Source organism: Trachemys scripta, chromosome 12 (genome assembly GCF_013100865.1).
Source record: "Trachemys scripta elegans isolate TJP31775 chromosome 12, CAS_Tse_1.0, whole genome shotgun sequence".
Classification (NCBI taxonomy): domain Eukaryota; kingdom Metazoa; phylum Chordata; order Testudines; family Emydidae; genus Trachemys; species Trachemys scripta.
Genome location: NC_048309.1, coordinates 15,999,558 through 16,020,474, shown reverse-complemented (window position 1 = coordinate 16,020,474; position 20,917 = coordinate 15,999,558).

The following is a 20,917-nucleotide window of genomic DNA, read 5'->3' as shown; positions in this document are numbered from 1 at the left end:
CTTCCTTCAGCTAGTGTATATGGTGCCTCAGTGCTGCACAGCAACTTGGACATGAGCAGGACAGATACTCTGCAAAGTGATCTCCCAGTGACACCTTTCCTCTCACAGTCACTCGGGTTTTCCTAGCGTGTTTCTCGTCTCTGGGGGAGGGGGACATTTCTCCTTCTCCTCTCATTCAGCATATTTCCAGTTCCCATCTCTGTCAGACACAGGGTCCTGGCTATATGTTCCGAAGACTGAGTTTTCAGATGTCTATTGCTGTTGTGAATAACACCAGCTAACGTGCATTATCATCAGTCGCTTTACAGGAATTCTTAGTAGTACTTAGATGGTTGCGTCTCACCTATAGATCTCAAAGCACTCTAGAAAGGTGTGTCATTGTTACGGGTCCCATTCCCCACGTGGGAAAGGGGGCATAGAGAGGTAAAGTGCTTTGCCCAAGCACATGGGAGAGGCAAGACTAGAACCCAGGCTTCCTGACACCCTGTCTCTTGCTCTAGCTGCTGGACCATGCTGCCTACCTATACCAGTAAAAAGCAACAGAGGGTCCTGTGGCACCTTAAAGACTAACAGGTGTATTGGAGCATCAGCTTTCAGGACTCTCTGTTGCTTTTTACAGATCCAGACTAACACGGCTACGCCTCTGATACTTGATACCTATACCAGGATGCTCTTAGTGAAGGAAAAGGAGGGATGGCGTTACTGGCTTGCCCTGACAAGCTGCTGTCCTTAACACTTAGCGGTTAGTTGTCCACACTGCACCTCAACCCACTCAAGCTTTGCTTTGGGTCTGGTGCCCAATGTCTTATGACCCTCAGCCTACTTTCATGAAAGTGCAGTGAGTTTCACCCCTCTCTCTCACATCCACCCAGATAGCAAATGGCTGCTCCCTTAACAAGCCAGAGGACACCCCCATTCCCAACAGAGACATAAAGGATAAAATAGGGGGCAGGGGCTGGCAGGGCAGGGGACAGGAGGGGCAAAAGAGGGGCAGCCCGGGAGAACAAAGCTTGGTGGTTCAAACTTGTCAGACTTGAATTCCCAAGTGAACCTGCAGGGTCTGGTTCCTTTCCAGCCCTTACATCCCAAACTGCAGGGCTCAGTTCATGAACCAAAGCCACAGGGCTCTCACAGCCCTAATTGATGTTCATGTTATTGCAACAAAACATTTATATAGCATCATAAAAGACTGGTCGCTTTACAAAATAGATAAGACACATTCCCTGCCCCGAAGAGTTTAGGCGTTAAATAAGCCAAGACAGTCAAACCCAAGACAGGGCACCAGCCTACAGTTCATGAGAGAACGGCAGGGTGTGGCCCTTGCACAATTCATTTCATTTTATTTAAAAGCAGCTGCTTTGATTCATTGAGGCATTGGTGGCTGCCACAGCACAGGGGCCTGGAGCTTTCTCTTGTATGTAACTTTGCCCTGCCTGACTTTCCCATTGCCATATGACACTGTGGGATACTGAGCAGCGTGGGCAGTGGGAAATATTGCAATTCATTAGCTGTGTGAGTAGCTTTAAAATGAAATAGTAATATTCATAATTAATAATAATCTCTATTAAGAAGAAATCCCTACATATCCCTTCCCTATCTAGACAATCTGGGGTAGAACGAGGACTTCAGGCAGTCTTATTCAGCCTCCGGACAGACGCACTCAAAAGGCCCAACATCAACACGCCCTGCATAGAGCCAGCATCATCCCTAACCGCACCTCTGCCAAAACAAAACAAAGACAAGTAGTACTTTAGGTCCTTTGTGTTCCTGTGTGGGAGAGGGGTGTCTAGGGCCAATTTAACACCAACCGCGGATCTGAGCCATGAACTCTCCTTTTGACTGAATTCACCGTTAATAAAAGGAAATGAAAACAGATTCCCAGTAAATGAAATAACACTTTGAAGAGCTGCTGTTACATTCCATCCAGTGCTCCAAATCCTAATGCCCTATTGTTGGTCTCTGTCCATTTGGTCATAGATATACTAAGCAAACACTGATGAGATTTTTCAAAGGCTAAATTTAATCTGCTTTAAAGCTGTCATGATCCCAGGGAAATCAAGAACAGGGCGTGTATGTATCATTAAGGGATATCATTGAGTATTTTGTTGATGATTGGATTCTATAGCACTTTTCATCCAGCCATCTCAAAGCCCTTTACAGATATCAATTAATTAACCCCTCTGCACACACAGAGGAAGGGATACTTAGGGCTCACATCACCCACACAGAAATGCAGCCACCTCCCTGACCTCTGTCTTCTCTTGCTCCTCCACCTACCTTTCCATCAACCCCCGCAGTATCTCTTAATAGATCCTCCTTCTCCTCTTCCCAGTACTCCCTGTAGCTGTAGCCCCCTCCCCTTCTTACTCTTCACCTTACCCCTGGGTGAACAATCTACTCACACGAATATGCTGGTGACTCAAATCTATTTCTCCACACTGGTCCTGCCTCTTTCTGTCCTGTTCCTCTAAGCTACCACCTCCTCCCTGATGGCTCACTGACAACACAAGCTCAACCTCACTAAGACTGAACTCAGCACCTTTCCTCCTAAGCTTTGCTTTCTCCATCTCTGTTGACAATGCCATTATCTTCCCTGTCACCCAGGCTGTCACCCAGGGTGTCCTCTTTCTTAATCTTCTTGTCCATGCCTTCCAAGTCCTTTACAGCTCTGTCCTGACTGCTTCTCATGACTGGTCCTTTGTGCAATGTGGACATCTCTTTATGGAACTGAGACCCACTACACTTCTCTCAAATGGGCCACTAAACAGTGACCGGATCCCTATGTGAGCAGACGACCTAGAGGGAAAGGCTAATTACTACTCACTTAGTTCTTCCTTTTTCAAGTGGTTTAGTCTTCATACCCTGGCAACAGATATCAGTGAAACAACATTTGGTCTGAACTCAGGCACTAATTTGAACATAATTTATTTTTGGCACAATGGGGAAATTTACAAGCCTGGGCGTTCCCAATTAGATTAGGGCTGATTAAAAGGGCAGGTTTAGCTTTCATGCCCTGACTTTAGCAGGACTTGGGTCAAGCCCATACCAGAAAGAAAATAAAAGACACTATTGGTGTAAGCAAGTGTAGCTTGGAGTCACTTGAATTCTGCCTGCATATACCAGCCATGGACCTGGTCTATTCTATTGGTGTGGTTGGCGTTTCCCTCTAGGTTTTGCTTATGTCAGGAGAGGAGTTCAGATTCCAGCTGGGTGAGAAATGGAGGGCATGGATTTAGGCAATGGACTCACCCTTGAGGAAGGGGTCTGATGATGGGCTTTAATGTTAGAACAATCAGGCGGCCAGATGCATGCAAGATGTGCATCTCCTCAATCTGCTGTAAAATAATGAGTCAATGCAGCCCCGCCCAGCCCAGCCTTCCTCTCCCTTGCCCCTGTTGCCTCATTCCACCTCCCACATGGCATCCTGCATCTTGAGGTATCTAAGTCCATGTACAGAGCTGACTTGTGTGGCTGGAATTAGACCTCATTGGCTTTTCTCGGATTCAGAGTGATTCAGGCATGTGGGAAAGGAAATGTACGGACCAGGGACAGTCACCAGCTCCAGTCCAGCCCAGGTCATCTCCATCTTGAGGCTAAATAGTCACCAGCACTATCAATCTGCCACCACTCACAAGTGTGGCACTCACATCCCCTCAAAAAAAAAAATTATTTTTGTCTTGTCACTGTTAAAATTCCCAGTGGTCTGTAATTAAGCTGACCTGGCACACAAGCCTGGCATACTTAGCAGGCATCAAACTGGCTAATTAAGGAATTTTCCCTAAATTTTCACATACAAAAGTTAGGGAAGGAGGCATTGGAGAGAGTCAACAGTGCACACAGGACATGGGGGTCCATGGACAACTGCGTGGCCATATGGCTCTTCCTCCTCCTTGTTTCCTTGCTCAATCACATTAATATCTAGCAATTGTAACGCCAACAGACCCCGGTCGGCAGCAGGCGGGATTGAACTGGGGACCTCTGGAGCTTAGTGCATGAATCTCTATTGCATGAGCGAAAAGCCATACGGCCCTTAGCTAAGGCTGTAGAGGAGACTCATTTAACTCACTCTAAGGCCTGGCCTACAGTGGGGGGATCGATCTAAGTTACGCAACTTCAGCTACATGAATAGCGTAGCTGAAGTCAACATACTTAGATCTACTTAGTTGATGGCTGACGCTCTCCCTTCGACTCCGCCTGCACCTCTTGCCCTGGTGGAGTACCGGAGTCGACGGGAGAGCTCTTGGCAGTCGATTTATCACGTCTAGACTAGACGCGATAAATCAACCCCTGCTGGATTGATCACGGCCCGTCAATCCAGCGCGTAATGTAGACATACCCTAAGTGATCTCTGTGTCACTAGATGGGACAGAACACCACACCTAGAAGGTATATGGCTTACACAATCACAGTGGCTACAGGGACACTTTACAATTGCAGATTGGAGAGGAGATGTTCACAAAGCAACCAACAAGCTCAAAGATGGCGTCCACAGTATGAAAGTCTGAGAACACCTGCTCCGATCTTTCATGAGTGTGGAGGGAAACACCTCCGTCAGGATGAGGAACCAAGGTGCCTTTCATCACAGCTTTGAAGACCAACTTCAGTATAACCATTATCTAGCCAAGAGCCCAATCTGACAAGGAGCCAGTTTCCTAGAAATACAGGAAGGTGACCATTTGCTTTTCTTAAATCCAATAGAACTTCAGATTACCAGATTATTGACACCAGATTACGAATTGACCAGTCAACCCCATACCTCATTTAGAACTGGAAGTACACAATCAGGCAGCAGCAGAGACAGAAAAAAACCCATTAAAAAACCAAATACAGTACAGTACTGTGTTAAATGTAAACTACTAAAAATAAAGGGAAAGCAGCATTTTTCTTCTGTATAGTACAGTTTCAAAGCTGTATTAAGTCAATGTTCAGTTGTAAACTTTTGAAAGAACAACCATAAGGTTTTGTTCTGAGTTACGAACATTTCACAGTTATGAACAACCTCTATTCCTGAGGTGTTCCGAACTCTGAGGTTCTACTGTAGCAGAGAGGAAAAGCTTGTATTCAGAAATCCAAAGGCCATCTAATGGCTGTCCCTGAGAGAACTCCAGCCATGAAGGCAGAGCTGCTGCATGAAGCCGGGTCACTCCAGCAGCTGCTTTTAAGAGATGTTTTCAAACCTCCTTTTGTAAAGTGGAGAGTCACTTCTTGCCTAGAATGTCCTGAGTTTTCTCCTCCTGTTTCAACGCCAGAGAGGTTTGTCACATTTCAAGGCATCCAGTACATTACACTGTGCTGAGGGAGACACTAGGAGGAGAGATTTAAGTACACACAACCATATTATATTTTACTGTATGCAGAAATTACGCACACTAGAGCAGCAGCCAGGATCTAAAGTAGAGTCTAGCAAACTGAAGTACTTAGGGGTCCTACTAAAACCTTTCTACTATATTTTAAAAGCAAAAATAATGTCTTCTCTAAATGTAGTTTCCCAACATATATCATAGGATTCTAAAAAGGGTTTTATTCACGGATGTATGTGTAACAAGCAGAAGAGTAAAATTTCTATGTGATCAATGATAACAGGACTCCAGAAGTGAGTTCTAGAGAAGGACATGCCTGGGTTTTTTGCTATTGAGGTCAGTAGGCTAAAGAGCAGGCCCCAAAGTATTAGGATTCGTCTACACTAGAAGCACTACAGCAGTGCAGCCCGCCACTCTAGTGCATCTGGTGAAGAAGCTCTGTCCTGCCGGAAAACCACCTCTGCAAGAAGCAGTAGCTATGTTGGCAGGAGAAGCTCTCCCACTGACATAGCACTGTCCACACCGGTGCTTAGGTCAGTGTAACTTACGCCACTCAAGGGGGTGACCTATTCACACCCCGGAGTGACATAAATTATGCTGAGATAAATGGTAGTGTGTATAAGCCCTAAGTCACCACAGCTCCCCGCTGCCTGCTTCGGATGAGAATGGTGGAGTAGGGCTTTTATAAAACATTGCAATGAGATATTAGTTAATGTTTCTGCAACTGGAAATTGTTGGGTGTGTGCTCCCAAACAGTTAGAGCAGCCAGTAAGCTGGGTATCATGTTCCCGACTCTGCCACTGATTTGTTAAGTCACTTCATTTTTCTGTAAGTCAGGGAATAACACTTACCGCCTTCACAGGGTCTTTATCAATGATCATAAAGTGCCTTGAGACCCTCTGATGAAAGGTGCTACAGAAGGACAAAGGGTTATTGGGAAAGTCTATGGGTTGGAGCCATGTCTGGTGGCATGCCACTGAATCCAGGGAGGCGTTTGACTCTACTGTGCTGACATGTGAATGTGGGGGAAATCAGGTCAGTGTTTTCAGCGGCCCTATTCTAGGTAATCATAATTCAGCCTGGCTGACTCACATCATGCTGCAATCCCTATTGGCAAGGGCTCTGAAGGAACGCCGCCTCCAGTCCTATTGCAACCCAGCCTCTGTGAGTGGGTGTTGATGCTGTGCATTAAGCAAGGGTGTCACCAGCAAATCAACAAAAGGGGGGGGGGGAAGTGACAGATAAAAAAATAATGGGATTTCATGGCAACGTGCAACACCAGCACTGGGTTCCCCACTGTGCAGTCTAAACTCAAGAGGCTGCCCCCAGCTCCTACACCTACCAGAGGCAACAGCTGAGAAGATCCTTGTGATGACTAACACAATCTCTGTTACGTGAATCACTGGCAATGGGATGGCCTTGTGACATTATCAGAGCTCTGGTTATTACACTCATTGATGATAACACAAGTAAATCTTAATGAGTTGTGGGAAAGGAGACAATGGAGCCCTCTGCCAGGTCTCATTCACCTTGACAACACGCCTACAGCCCAAGTACAAAGATCGCTATTGTTTACCCAGGATATTTGTGAAGGGGCCAGGCAGTTCTGCACATTTCACTCAATACAATTGTGTTCTGTTTGTTTATGCCTTAGGCATTTCTGAGGTGCCTATCACCCTGGTATCTAAGCACTTTCAGCATTAGATCATGGTCAGAGTCATGGTAAATAAACTGCTAGGCCAGACTTTGATGGTGAGAAACTGATTCCATTCACCACGTGCCTTTTTCTTGACTACAATGGACAGGCAAAGCCACTTTTGGTTGTTCATTTTGCAAACAAACCCACGACATCTGATTCAGATACTATTGGGCCCAGCTGGGTACACTGGGTACGTGGGTACAACGCACTGGCAAAGCGCATCTAGTGCGGCCACAGCTTATACCAGCAAAACTAAACTTTCGATGGTATAATTGCATCTACACGAGGGGCTTTTGATGGCCTAACTCTGTTGGTCAGGGATCACACTCTTCACACCCCTGACTGACATCACTATAGCAACAGAAGTCTGTAATGTAGACTGGTCTTTTAAGGACTTCCCAGATCAAACTCATACCCAAGAAAAAGGACTAGAATACTGTGACTATACCGAGCAGCTTTGGGCTGACCTGTGCAAACTGGGCTCATGTTTCTTCAGCCTGTTTGAAAGTGTAGTTATGGTCAGAAACAGGGCCGGCTCCAGGCACCAGCCTGGCAAGCAGGTGCTTGGGGCGGCCGCTCCGGAGAGGGGCGGCACGTCCAGGTATTCGGCGGCAATTCGGTGGACGGTCCCTCACTCCCGCTGGGAACAAAGGACCTCCCGCCGAATTGCCGCCACAGATCGCGATTGCGGGGTTTTTTTTTTTTTTTTTGGCTGCTTGGGGCAGCCAAAACCCTGGAGCCGGCCCTGGTCAGAAACATGGATAGTTAGGGTAAAAATGGGATAATCTTACTCAAGGATCCACCCTCTGTGTTTACTTAGATCTGCTGACCTTACTGAAGCATGTACCCCTCTGCTACTTGCTATTTCTAGAGAGCCGACACACAGGGCCGCCGAGAGCAGGTTCGGGCCCCAGTGACAAATTTTTTGAGCCCCCCAGCAAGGGCAGACCGGCTAAACAGGGCCAGGGGTGTGGGGGGGAGCCGGGGAAGCTGGGCTTCGGTAATTTGTACCGGCTTCCCCCTGTGACAATGCGGTTCTGGCGGAACCCAACTGAGAGTGCCAACTCAGGACAAATTGCTCAAACAGGGCAGTTACAGCCCAAGGCTGGGGTTTTTTCCACCTCTAAGGCAAACCAAACCAGCCAGACTAAGAGGACTTCGGTCTCACCCCACTGGCTAACTGCAAGTCTCACAAGCAATCTCCTTAGACACTCCAGTTTCCCATTATTACCACCAGTGTCACTCATTATGGGGACAAATGGTTATGAAAACCAATACCCAAGTAAAAGAAAAAGGTTCTCCTGATCCCAAAGGACCAAGCCCCAGACCCAGGTCAATATACAAATCAGATCTTACCCACAAATCACGCCGTTGCCAATCCTTTAGAATCTAAAATCTAAAGGTTTATTCATAAAAGGAAAAAGATAGAGATGAGAGTTAGAATTGGTTAAATGGAATCAATTACATACAGTAATGGCAAAGTTCTTGGTTCAGGCTTGCAGCAGCGATAGAATAAACTGCAGGTTCAAATCAAGTCTCTGGAATACATCCCCCGCTGGGATGGGTCCTCAGTCCTTTGTTCAAAGCTTCAGCTTGTAGCAAAGTTCCTCCAGAGATATGAAGCAGGATTGAAGACAAGATGGAGATGAGGCATCAGCCTTATATAGCCTTTTCCAGGTGTAAGAACACCTCTTTGTTCTTACTGTGGAAAATTACAGCAAAATGGAGTCTGGAGTCACATGGGCAAGTTCCTGCATACTTTGCTGAGTCTCAAGGCATATTTGCCTTCTCTCAATGGGTCCATTGTATAGCTGATGGTCCTTAATGGGCCATCAAGCAGGCTAGGCAGAGCTAACACCAGTTTGTCTGGGATGTCACCCAGCAGCATAGCATAAGTTTGAAATACAGACAGTATAGAGCCAATATTCATAACTTCAACTACAAAATTGATACACACATATAGACAGCATAATCATAACCAGTAAACCATAACCTTGTCTTAGACACCCCATTTGACCCCCTTTATACAAGATTTGCGTGCCACTACAGGACCTTGGTTGCAACAATGATCTATATGGTCCCAGATTATACCAATAACATCACACCCCGCCCCTCGTCAGCCCTGCCAACACAGCTCTGGGAGGCAGTGCTGGTTTCTATTCTGGTTTGTACTTAATCCACAAATGTGTTCACTAAATTCTAGTTGCAGAATTTGTATTCCTTGTGATAGTATGTGTGTGACCCAGGGACTTCTGGGCGCCAACTGGCAGAGGGCACATGGGTTCATAAGGGTTCAGGGATCTCCTGCATCTGGTATCTACATGCTAGTTTGCCAAAGAGTGTCCTGTAAGGTTTCCACTGAAAGTGTCACGCTGGTCCTCATAATCACTGCAAAATGCATGTACAGATAATATGTACGGAATTATGTATATATACTGAAAATTATACTCTTAAGGTCTGTGACTTGGGGCTGGTCACCAAAAGGTGAGAAACAGGTTTCTTTCAGGCAAGAGATCTTTATCCAGAGGGCTGGCTACATGTAAATGGAGTATTGTGTTGTATGGTTCACAATGGACGCCCATTTACAGTCTGAGCTGAATGCTAATGGAGGGATTGTGAGATCTTCAAGAGGGGGATGTAGCGGGGTGGTCCCCCGCTCCTGCCCGGAAGGGCTTAAAACAGAAGGCTGTGGCAGGGGAAAGGCTGGGCTGATTGGAAAACAGCCACAGCTGTGGCTGGCTTAATGAGGGCCCAGTTGGCCCAAAAGGAGTGTCTCTCCAGGCTGAGAGAGAGCAGGGCCTGGCTGCCTGCAGCAAGGATACTGGAAGTGAAGCAGGGGTGGGGAGAGCCAGAGGAGCAGGGGAGCTCCAGGCTGGCAACTCCCCAGGCTGCAGGGCCTGGTCCAAGGCCCATAGAGGTACTGGATGGCAGAGCAAGGCAGCAGGTCTGAACCCCCTGGCCTATGATGAGTGGCTTTTACACTGCAGTCTGCCCCAGTGAGCTGGGGCTTGGTGATGACTGGCAGTAGCCCAGACTGAGGCAAGGTGGAGATTAGAGGATTGGGGGTTTCCCAGAGAGGGGAAGCCCATAGAGACTGGTGGGGGTGTTGCCAAGGGGCAGCCCCCGGGTAAAGGGGCACCGGGGTCTGGGAGGGACACGGGAGCCAGCAGCAGCAGGACACCGGCCTGCAGAGGGCGCTCCAGAGGACAACCAGAAGGAGGCACCACAGAGGTGAGTCCCGCCCCGTTACAGGGAATTTACAGGAACAAATAAACCAGCAGGAGGGAGCCCTGTTTGCAGGTGAGGACAATACATTTTTGGACTATAACTGCAGACAGATCTACACCCTGCATCGTTTACTGAGGGGACAAGCTGAGAGCATGGCTTGTGTCATGACGTTGGGACGGATCACCGCCTACCTCATGGAAAAACACTAGTGAGCAATATGAGAATGTGTGTTATGATTTTATTTCAGATGTAATCCTTTGTTTCCAATACTTTCATCTACTTGCTTCTTCTCCAATCTCTGTTCTTTGTTCAATACACACATCTAAGTGCTGCATGTGGAATGGAGCTCTGACCCTGAGGTGTGACTGGGAAGCTTTGGGAGTAGCAGATTTGTGAATTCTGTCTGTGTCCAGTGGAACAGGTGCTGGGTACTCCTAAGCAATGCTCAGAGTGCTGGGGGGAGAGGGGATTTGGAGTGTGCCAATCCTTAACCAGGCTGCAGAGACCTGGGAGGCCGTGCTTGTGTTGCCCGAGGCTGCTGGTGCTGGGAACTGCCCCCACAGCAGGCACAGCGGTGGTGAGGTGCCTCACAACCCTGGGTGCCCCCGGGGAGTATCACATTGGGTGAGACAGAAAGGGCAGAGCTTGGCTTGCAGAGCCCCGGGTAAGTTTGCAGGGCTGGCAGTGAGAGAAGAACACCTTTTTCCTGGTGAAATGAGTAACCTGGAGCTGGAGTCATTGCTTGACAAGGCCAAGCAGCAAGTGCACCTCCTACAAGGGTGTCTTTCTTTCACATTCCCAGCCACAGGCAACTTGTCTGCTGCTTGCCTCTTTGGAATGACTTCTTCTATTCTCGCATTGTCTTCCCTCGCTGGCTTCTTTCACAATTGTCACCTGCAGCACTGTCCCATGACTCACCCGACACGGTGTGGTGAGGAGACAAATGGCAAACCCTACCCCTAGGACAGTGTGTGTCAACACCACAACATACCTTGCCCCTCCCGGATCCACGGCCTGGGCCTCACCGTTCACGCTGCCCCCACTGAACTGGGCTGTAGGAATTTCTTTGTCATTTAATGTCTGTGTGTTCCTAGCATGCAGATGTAAGTGTAATGCCAGTGACAAGCAGGGAGGAGGGTGGCTGCATATGGACAAATGACAGGTAGGCACCGTCGCTGCACTCCAGAGTAAGAAGTTGGGGGTGATTAGACAGATAGGACGAGGCCTGAGCAGGTTTGCTAGTGGAGCGGAAGGTATAAGAAGTTCCCCTTTGTCCCTGTGCAAGGGATAATCACAGTCCTGATCCTTCCACTCCCTGAGAACAATCTTTCCCTGGGGTTAGGTGCTGGTGGGAGCAGGAGCTTAACCAAAGATAGCAAGGATGGGCCACGCACCCCCTGTGTACTAGCCAGGGGAGCTGGGTTAGCATGATGGGGAGTGCACACTTGCCCCTGCTGTCCCAGTGTTCATGGAGGTATTCGACCAGCTCTCCTCTCACCTACTCCAGTAGAAATCAGGAGTAACTCCACTGAAGTCAATGGAGTTACACAGGGGCGGCAATATGTATTTTGCCGCCCCAAGCACGGCAGTTAGGCGGCTTTTGGTGGCGCGCCTGCGGGAGGTCCGCCAATCCCGCGGCTTCGGCGTACCCGCTGCCGAATTGCCGCCGAAGCCACGGGATCGGCGGACCTCCCGCAGGCATGCTGCCGAAGGCTGCCTGACTGCCGCCCTCACAGCAACTAGCAGGCCGCCTCCCCGCAGCTTGCCGCCCCAGGCACGCGCTTGGTGCGCTGGTGCCTGGAGCTGTCCCTGAAGTAACATAGGTATAAAACTGTCCTAAGCAGGAGGAGAATGAGGCCCATTGTGTCAGCCAGAGGAACAGTCTCAGGAAACTCTGCAGGCCGCAGCTCCCCCGCGCAACCGTGTGCAAGGGCTGAAGAGACACAGTGTAGCCCATAGCCAACCATGGGCCCTGGTTTAGCCTTCCTCACTCACTCCTTAGTCATGCAAGACTTCCTTTGAGGCCAGTCACCAACAGACAAAGATCACTGGGAGTTTTGCCCTAGCGAGGGGTGAGTAATTGCTGCAAGCTCCAGTGGTGAACGCAATTACTACACCAACCACCTCAAATTACGGACGTAGGCTTGACCTCAAGGGTCGAGAGACCATGCAGCTCCATCCTTCTCCGAGCAAATAACCACCTTCTGCCATCTTGTCCCAGATGGATGTGGGAGGTCGTTTTGTGATCGCACACCCTAGCCCATTAAGCACCCTGCTGGTGTTACCCACACACCCGGGGGGGGGGGGGGTGTTGTTCTGTCCCCTCTAGTGGCACCGAGACTACTTAGAGATTAATGAGTCTGCTACAGCCTTTGCTAAGAGCCATGTGGCTTTTAGCTCATGCAGTAGAACAGAGGTGGGCAAACTATGGCCCGTGGGCCACATCCGACCCACGGGACTGTCCTGCCCGGCCCTTGAGCTCCCGGCAGGGGAGGCTAGTCCCCGGTCCCTCCCCTGCTGTCCCCCCTCCCTTGCAGCCATGCCACCACGCGGGCAGCGCTCTGGGAAGCGGGGCTGCGCGCTCCTGCAGGGCTGTGCAGCAGCATGTCTGGCTTTGGCCGGGCAGCACGGCAGCCAGCCATGCTGCTCTGAGCAGCATGGTAAGGGGGCCGGGGGGGTTGGATAAGGGGCAGGGGTTCGGGGGGTGGTGGTCAGGGAATGGGGAACGGGGGAGGAGGGGTGGATAAGCGGGGGAGTCCCGGGGGGCCTGTCAAGGGGCAGGGATGTGGATAGGGGTCGGGACAGTCAGGGGACAGGGAGCAGAGGGGGTTGTATAGGGGGTAGGGTCCCGGGGGACAGTTAGGGGCCAGGGGTCCCGGGAGGGGGTGGTTAGGGGACAAGGAGCAGGGGTGTGTGTGGATGGGTCGGGAGTTCTGAAGGGGGCAGTCAGGGGGTGGGAAGTGGGAGGGGTGGATACGGGGCGGGGGGCCAGGCTGTTTGGGGAGGCACAGCCTTCCCTACCCAGCCCTCCATACAGTTTTGCAACCTCAATGTGGCCCTCAGGCCAAAAAGTTTGCCCACCCCTGCAGTAGAGGCTCATACACTAACCTCCAGAGGTCTCAGGTTCAATCCCGCCCGCCAACAGCTGGGGTCTGTTGGCATTACACTGGCACCAGAGATCCCTGCATTCTTTATTCAAGATTCCAGGTTTGATTTGAATCTTGGAGCCAAAAGCAGAAGGTCAGGGCTGTTGGTGTGAAGTTTCTGAGACAACACGCTAAGTGCCTGTGCAGAAACAGAATCAGTCTGCGGTTATGAGAACAGACTCTCATCAGGAGTTCTGCACAAATACAACCAGACTGCATCAGCACGTACAACTGTGCCCTCGGAAGATATCCTGCACTTGAGTTAGCTAACAGAAAATATTTCTACAGCTGTCCGATCATTTAAATTCTGGACATATTATTTTCTGAACAAAATTAATGTCTTTAAAATACACAAAGGAAAATAGAAAGAAAAAGGACAATGATAACATCTATTTCGGGGGGGGGGGGGAAGGGAAAAACAGCCAAAGTAAATAATAATACTTTACAGTTTTAGAGCGGGATTTCATCTCAATGGATCCCAAATTGCTTTACAGCTATATATGCACAGCGCATCCTATCCACTGCTGAAATGCAGCCACCTCAGTGGTGGAGCCGTTGTTTCATAATACACAGCGAATTCACACAACAGTCTAGGAGAGGAAGTGAAGAGTACTTTGTACCAAACTGAAACTGCAGGCAGGATTTTAGGTTGTTAGGAAATTACCTGATCTGGCATTTGGGCAGTGCACTGAGGCTAACAGCTCTATTCTTGCAAAAAGTACCATTGGATCTTTCACTAACCTTGGGTTTATGTCCCATTAGGAAAACACTGGTCGCTGTCACAAGTAAATCTGAGACAGGTAAAAAGGGGGTCATTAAGGGCCTGAGCTAACCCCCTGTGGGTTGCAGCTTAGGAAAGAACAAGACGAAGATCTGAAGAAGAATTCAGACCATCACAGGGCTTATCTTCAAATCTTTAAATATATATACATTAACGCTTCACCACTCACAAAAGGAAAATAAAAAGTCTCTAGGAATTATCACCTCTGTAGACAGATTGGGTAAGCAGGCATCCAAAATGACCTCGGTACAAACAGGCATCATCCGGAGATGAAAAACAAGGCATGTTACCTACACACAGAAGAGGCTATTCAATGAGCAGTGCACACATGGTGCACACAGCTGTCCAGGGAATAATTATTAGCATGGGAGAAAAACCCTATGATTTCACTTGACTCTGGCTACTGTGCTGTGTTTGTGACAGGCCAGGTCAAGAGTCACTGAGTTGTTAGTATGAACGAAGCCCTTCCGGCCAGAGAGAGGAAAAGTACTGACTATGTTAGAATAGAGGAGCAATAAATGTCATGAAAGAACTGAACAAAATACAGGCTAAAGGTAGCAGGTAAACAGCTTGAATAACACACGGGAGTGGCTTAGAGCACGCATCAGGAGACAGAGATGAAAATGGTCTAATAGGTCACCTAGGACATCCCTCTGCAAGTGCGGGCTGTAGCTACCTACCACGGAGCACATACCGTAACAGATACTAAACCGTTTAGAGATAGATACTGTCTGTTCCTTAGGGACACACATGATCCTATCACTAAACCTTCACGGTGCTCAACACTAATCAGTCCCCTTGTTGATGAGATGTCAGAGTCTGAATATGCCATGGAGAATGAACTCCACTCTGTCCCCCGAACTTGTCCCTTCAGGTCAGTTGGGAGATATACTGTATAGCAGCATATGCTTGTACAGAGTCTATCCTGTCGGCAAATAAAATACTTCAACCTTCAGAGCTGACAGTCTGGAACTTTTTATGCCAACTCCGTTCACTAAATAAACAGGCAACTGTATGAGAGAGGACCACAACAACATGAATGCAACAGTGCACTTAATTTGTGCATGCAACTGTGCATACACATTGGGTAATTAGTGTGCACAGTTCCTTGCTCTGCACGTGCAGTCATGGTCATTGTGCACGCAACTTGGGCAACAAGTTGCACATACATTTTTGTGCATCTACCTTGTTTTAAGATCAGGCCCTATCCAGAAACCAGTCTGAACTCAGACTGTTATGGCCAGGTCAATAATACTGAAAAATATTAAATCATAGTTGGCATGCTTTAATAGTCAGGTAAGAGATGAACCAAATTATGATGTAATTAAATTATATACAAGAGATAATGCACATCAAAGTCATTTATTAGGTTCCATTTATATAATTCCATAATTTACTTCAAAAGGGATGGGTGCCTTAGACCTGAAAATAAAAAAAATACACACTCACAGGATCTAATGCCAATTAAAAATTGACAGTGCTTGCATTGCACTCCTAGGCAATTATCTTGTGCAGCTATTTTGAGCATCCATTTCATTTTATTGCCCAGGTAAATTAAGGAAGATTTCTTCATGGCTACAGAGAAATTAGAGATGGTTCATAGAAAGCTAGGAAGAATATAGCATCACTGTGCTCGTTGGTTAGAAAGATTCTCAGAGACAACGTGGGACTCAATGGGCCAGAGAGAATACAGCACAACGCTACACTGTCCATGCAGATCGGGGAAAAGTCAGCACTGAATTGCCCAAGTAGAGGAATCCTCTGCTACAAAAAACACTTTAGCATTTGGATAAAAGCCCACTGGTTACACCATGGCACTGACCCTCTGGATAAAACTCAATGGAACACTGAGCTCTCAGGACAGAATGGCACATAAAACTGCAATGCCATGGCAGAAGATCAATCGATGACAATATAGCACTTCACGGTCCAGACAGAAGACAGCACAGCGCTTATCAGGTACAACAGAACAATTGGATACTACAACCCCCCATTTCCTGGACAGCTCAGCATTGTCCAAACACACAGAACACCGCTCGGGTACAATAGGCCACTGCCAAGCCTGGATAAAAGAACACTCCGCTATAACACAGCATTGTCCAAAGGGAAGAGCAGTTTTGCCAGCCACAGGGAGAGTTCTGCTTTAAAAATTAACTGTATTTAAAGGTAAGATTTTCTTTAGCTGTCTAAGCAGCAAACCAACATGATGAAGGTGTCAAAAAGGAGAGAATATCCAGGGCATTGCAATTACGCAATCAGTTATAAGACGAGAGATGGATGAGTTGAGACATGTGACTATTTAAAAAGTATCGAACCCCTTCAGGGCTCAGTTGTTGTTTGTATGTTTGCTACTCTGGTGGAGCCTGAGAATTTTCCATGCACACATCCCAGATGTCGCTGACTATATCAGAATGTGCTCCAATTGTGCATGCTTTCATTTCCAATTGGAATCGGCACCCGCCTTCTTCCTACTCTGGGATTGCCTGCCCCGTGGCTTTGAGCCAATGAGTTTCTGTAAACAGGGCTCTTCTAAATAGTGCAGAAAAGACATATCCTCAACTGAAGTCCTCAGGGTTAATTGTATCCAAAGGGAGTTCGTTTGATTTTGTATTAGAGCAGATAAAGTGAATCCAATGTTGGAATCAAAATTGCCACCTGGCACTTATGCAGGGAGTTAGGTGAAGTATCAATAGAGAGAATGGAGCAAGCCCCTGCTGTCACATTCAACTCATCCACTCATGGCAATAGGTGAGATTTGCACAGGCTTTTCATTCAGTATTCTCATAATTATTTTGCTACTGGTCTGCGGACAATGGTCCAGCACATACTGTCATGGAGTATCACTGACATCCTATATCTGTGAGCATATGCATACACATGTGCACACAGAGTCACACACTCCCATATGCACACACAATTCCCGTGCACTCACGAACACTGTGCTTGCACAGACACATTAACATACGTGCCCACAAACACATATACACTCACGTTTATCCACAGAGCATGCACACACACACAGGTACATGCATGCACATACATGTTTATGTAGCACAATGCATACACAGACAAGCACATACACTCACCTATATACATTTATACACACTTAACCGGCACACTCTCAGACAGGTTATCAATGCAGCATGCTCACACATGCCCATAAGCATTCATTCTTGCGTATACATACACTCACTCATATCCGTGTATGCATACACTTGTGGGCACATGCTCACATTCAGCACAGCAGCACCGCGTGCGCACACACACACACAGCATACAGTCACTCATGTCCCGCCGCATACACATTCCAGAGGTACTGAGCTGTGCACCCTGCCTGCCGCTCCTCCTTCCATTAATCCTTTATTTACACAGAGCTCTTTCCATCAATCCGTTTATGTTTCCAGTTGATATATTTTAACATTTATTTACAGCCAGGGCACTGGGCTTCTTTGAACCAACATCCACAATCACCTTGGGAAAGCCAGTTGTGTCTTGTTTGTTTGCTTTTGCAGTGACTGTGTGTAAATGATACGAAAGGTATGGGCAGCTGATCACGACCTTTCACCTCTTGGGGTTTTCTGGGCATTCCTTTCACAATAAATGCTAATAAATATTCCCTTACAAACCTGGGGGCCAGGTTGGTTTGTTAACTTGGCCCCTGCTTCATTGCTGAAGCTTGAGCAGCACCTAACACTGCTCTTTGCGGGAGTTTCCACTGACCAGGCAGTGTTTCCATGCTACATGCCACCACGCAAGCTCAGGGTTCCGGCATAGTCTCAAAGAACCTGCACAAAGGGATCCTAACTTATGTCAGAGCCGATTTGAGGAAGACCTAATTAAAGATGGAATGTAACAGTTTAGCACCTAATCCTCATTTGGCTTTTTCTTCACCTCAGCTGCCCTGAAATCTCGGTGTGATTTCAGAAGTGGAAGGTTCTCAGCACCAGGGCTGGGATGCAGGCAGTTTGTATGCAGCTACCTCCTCTGGTTGGAGGGACGACTGTCCCAGCATGATAAACGTAAGCAGTTTCATGGGGCTGACAACACACAGTTTTTCTACCAAGTATCAGAGGGGTAGCCGTGTTAGTCTGAATCTGTAAAAAGCAACAGAGGGTCCTGTGGCACCTTTAAGACTAACAGAAGTATTGGGAGCATAAGCTTTCGTGGGTAAGAACCTTACTTGCATCTGAAGAAGGACCCTCTGTTAGTTTTTCTACCACTTTAACTATGGCCTTGTCTGCATGCAAAAGTTGTAATGCTTTAACTATACCAGTTCAGTTACAGTAGTGCCTGCCACCTCCTAGTGCAGATGCAGTTATATTGGTATAAACGTGCTTTTTATTGCTAGAGCTATTCCTATACAGGAAGGAATAATCTATACTGATTTAAGGCACCTTTTACCAGTATAACGGCAGTCACACTAGGGCTTGTACTGGTATAACTAGATTGGTTAAAAAAAAAAAAATCACATCCCCTAATGGACATAGTTTTCGTATATAACTATGTTCGGTATAACTATGTACACAAGGCCTAAATCAACCTACTAAAATAAGCTACAGTGATATAAGTACCTTGACACCAATATAACTGTGGGCACAATAAAGCAGAGCTCAGCTTTAACTTCATCAGTTTCTATCATTAAAGTGGTACAACGCCCTTAGCCTATATAAGCTCTTCAGGACAGGGATGTGCCTTCCCATATATTTATATTGTCCTGAGCATGATTGGACATTGAACGTGATTTGTGCCATGGGGCATTACTCCACAAATTAATCCATAAATAGTGCATATGGATGACATTATGCACATGCATGAGTCTTTGTAGGATCAGGGCCTTAGACTGTCTGGATGAAACCCTGGCTGTTCTGAAGTCAAAGGGAGCTTTGCCATCGACTTCAGTGAGGCCAGAATTTCAACCCTTGTGTCATTGTTTCTCCATCTGTAGAACGGTGATCACACCACATACATACCCAGCTCACTGAGCAGTTGTGATGCTTCTTTCATTTGTGTCAACAGAGCCCTAAGGTCTTTGAAGAAAAGGTGCTATATACACCTAGGCTACTATTGTTATTAATAGATGAGCCACATTGCAGCATTTGTCAGAGTTCAGTAGCTTCCCACAAAGGTTTCATAATACTGAATAAGAGGAAAAACCTTTAACAATTCTATGGGCTTTTCGAGTAACACACTGCTAAGATGTGCTTCCCATGGCTGTATTACAGAGGCAAGCCAACCACTAACTTAACCACTGGAAGGGAAGTGAGTACACAGCTAGCCAGTCCAAGTGACTGTTACTGGTTGTTACGCAGGCTGAAAATTCCTTGTCAAACAGTGATTTACGTAGAGACAATCCGTGTAAGTTTGAGTGTTTGTTAAATCTAAATATCCCCAGCACTGACACATAGGCATTCCTGCATCCAGCTGGTGAGTTTTTGTGATATAAAGAAGGAAAATAATTATGTAACTAAAGAGACAATGAGAAAAAAAATAAAGTAAAAGGCCCAGCTAGAAACAGCCATTTAAATTCAAAAGTTTGTTTTGTTTAGTAAAGGTTGTTCTCACTTCTAGTATGGAATCAATAATTCCCCCACCCCCAAGCTATTGTTCCAAACACATCTGGACGCACATATTGTGCTACAAATAGTCCTCCTCTATAGTAAGAAGGCTTTTATACTTATTGCCATCTGTGGAGCTCAGAGTGCCTTACAAAGGCACAGACTGGTCCATATGCACCACCTGCTTTTTGCAGCTGGAGACACCAGGCACTGAAAGATAAAGTGACTTGCTCATGTTCATGCAGCAAGTCAGTGACAGAGCGAGCAGGAGAATCCACATCTTCTGATTCCCAGTGCCATGCCTTCTCCTTTTCCTGTAGTGCATGCTGCATCTCCCTTATGCCTTTGCTGTATCTCTCATCTAGGAACATACACCACCAATTCCAACCATCCTTCCTTACGCAAAACTCCTATAGAGATCACTATATGTAACAAATACAAGTGATTTCCTCTGTTGTTGCCTTCCTTTAATGTACAATAATCCCCCAATGGCTCCCTGAATTCTTGATCAACATGCCAACAAAGAAATTGCTTCTTAGCTTTACCCGCCACAAACCATGGGACTCAACTGAGAGCTCTTCCACAGTCTGTGGGTATGTCAACGCTACGAAATTAGGTCGAATTTATAGAAGCCGGTTTTATAGATATTGGTTTTATACAGTCGATTGCGTGTGTCCCCACATAAAATGCTCTAAGTGCATGAAGCCGGCGGACCGCGTCCACAGTACCGAGGCTAGCGTCGACTTCTGGAGCGTTGCACTGTGGGTAGCTATCCCACAGTTCCCGCAGTCTCCGCTGCCCATTGGAATTCTGGGTTGAGATCCCAATGCCTGATGATGCAAAACAGTGTCGCGGGGGGTTCTGGGTACATGCCTTCAGGCCCCTCCCCCTCCGTCAGAGCAACGGCAGACAATCAATTCGCGCCTTTTTACCTGGGTTACCTGTGCAGACAACATACCACAGCAAGCATGGAGCCCGCTCAGCTCAGCTCACCGTCACCCTATGTCATCTGGGTGCCAGCAGACATGGTACTGCATTGCTACACAGCAGCAGCTAATTGCCTTTTGGCAGTAGATGGTGCAGTATGACTGGTAGCCTTCATCGGCTATCTGGGTGTTGGCAGACGTGGGGCTGCATTGCTACACAGCAGCAGCCCCTTGCCTTTTGGCAGTAGATGGTGTACTAAGATTGATATCTGTCATCGTCGT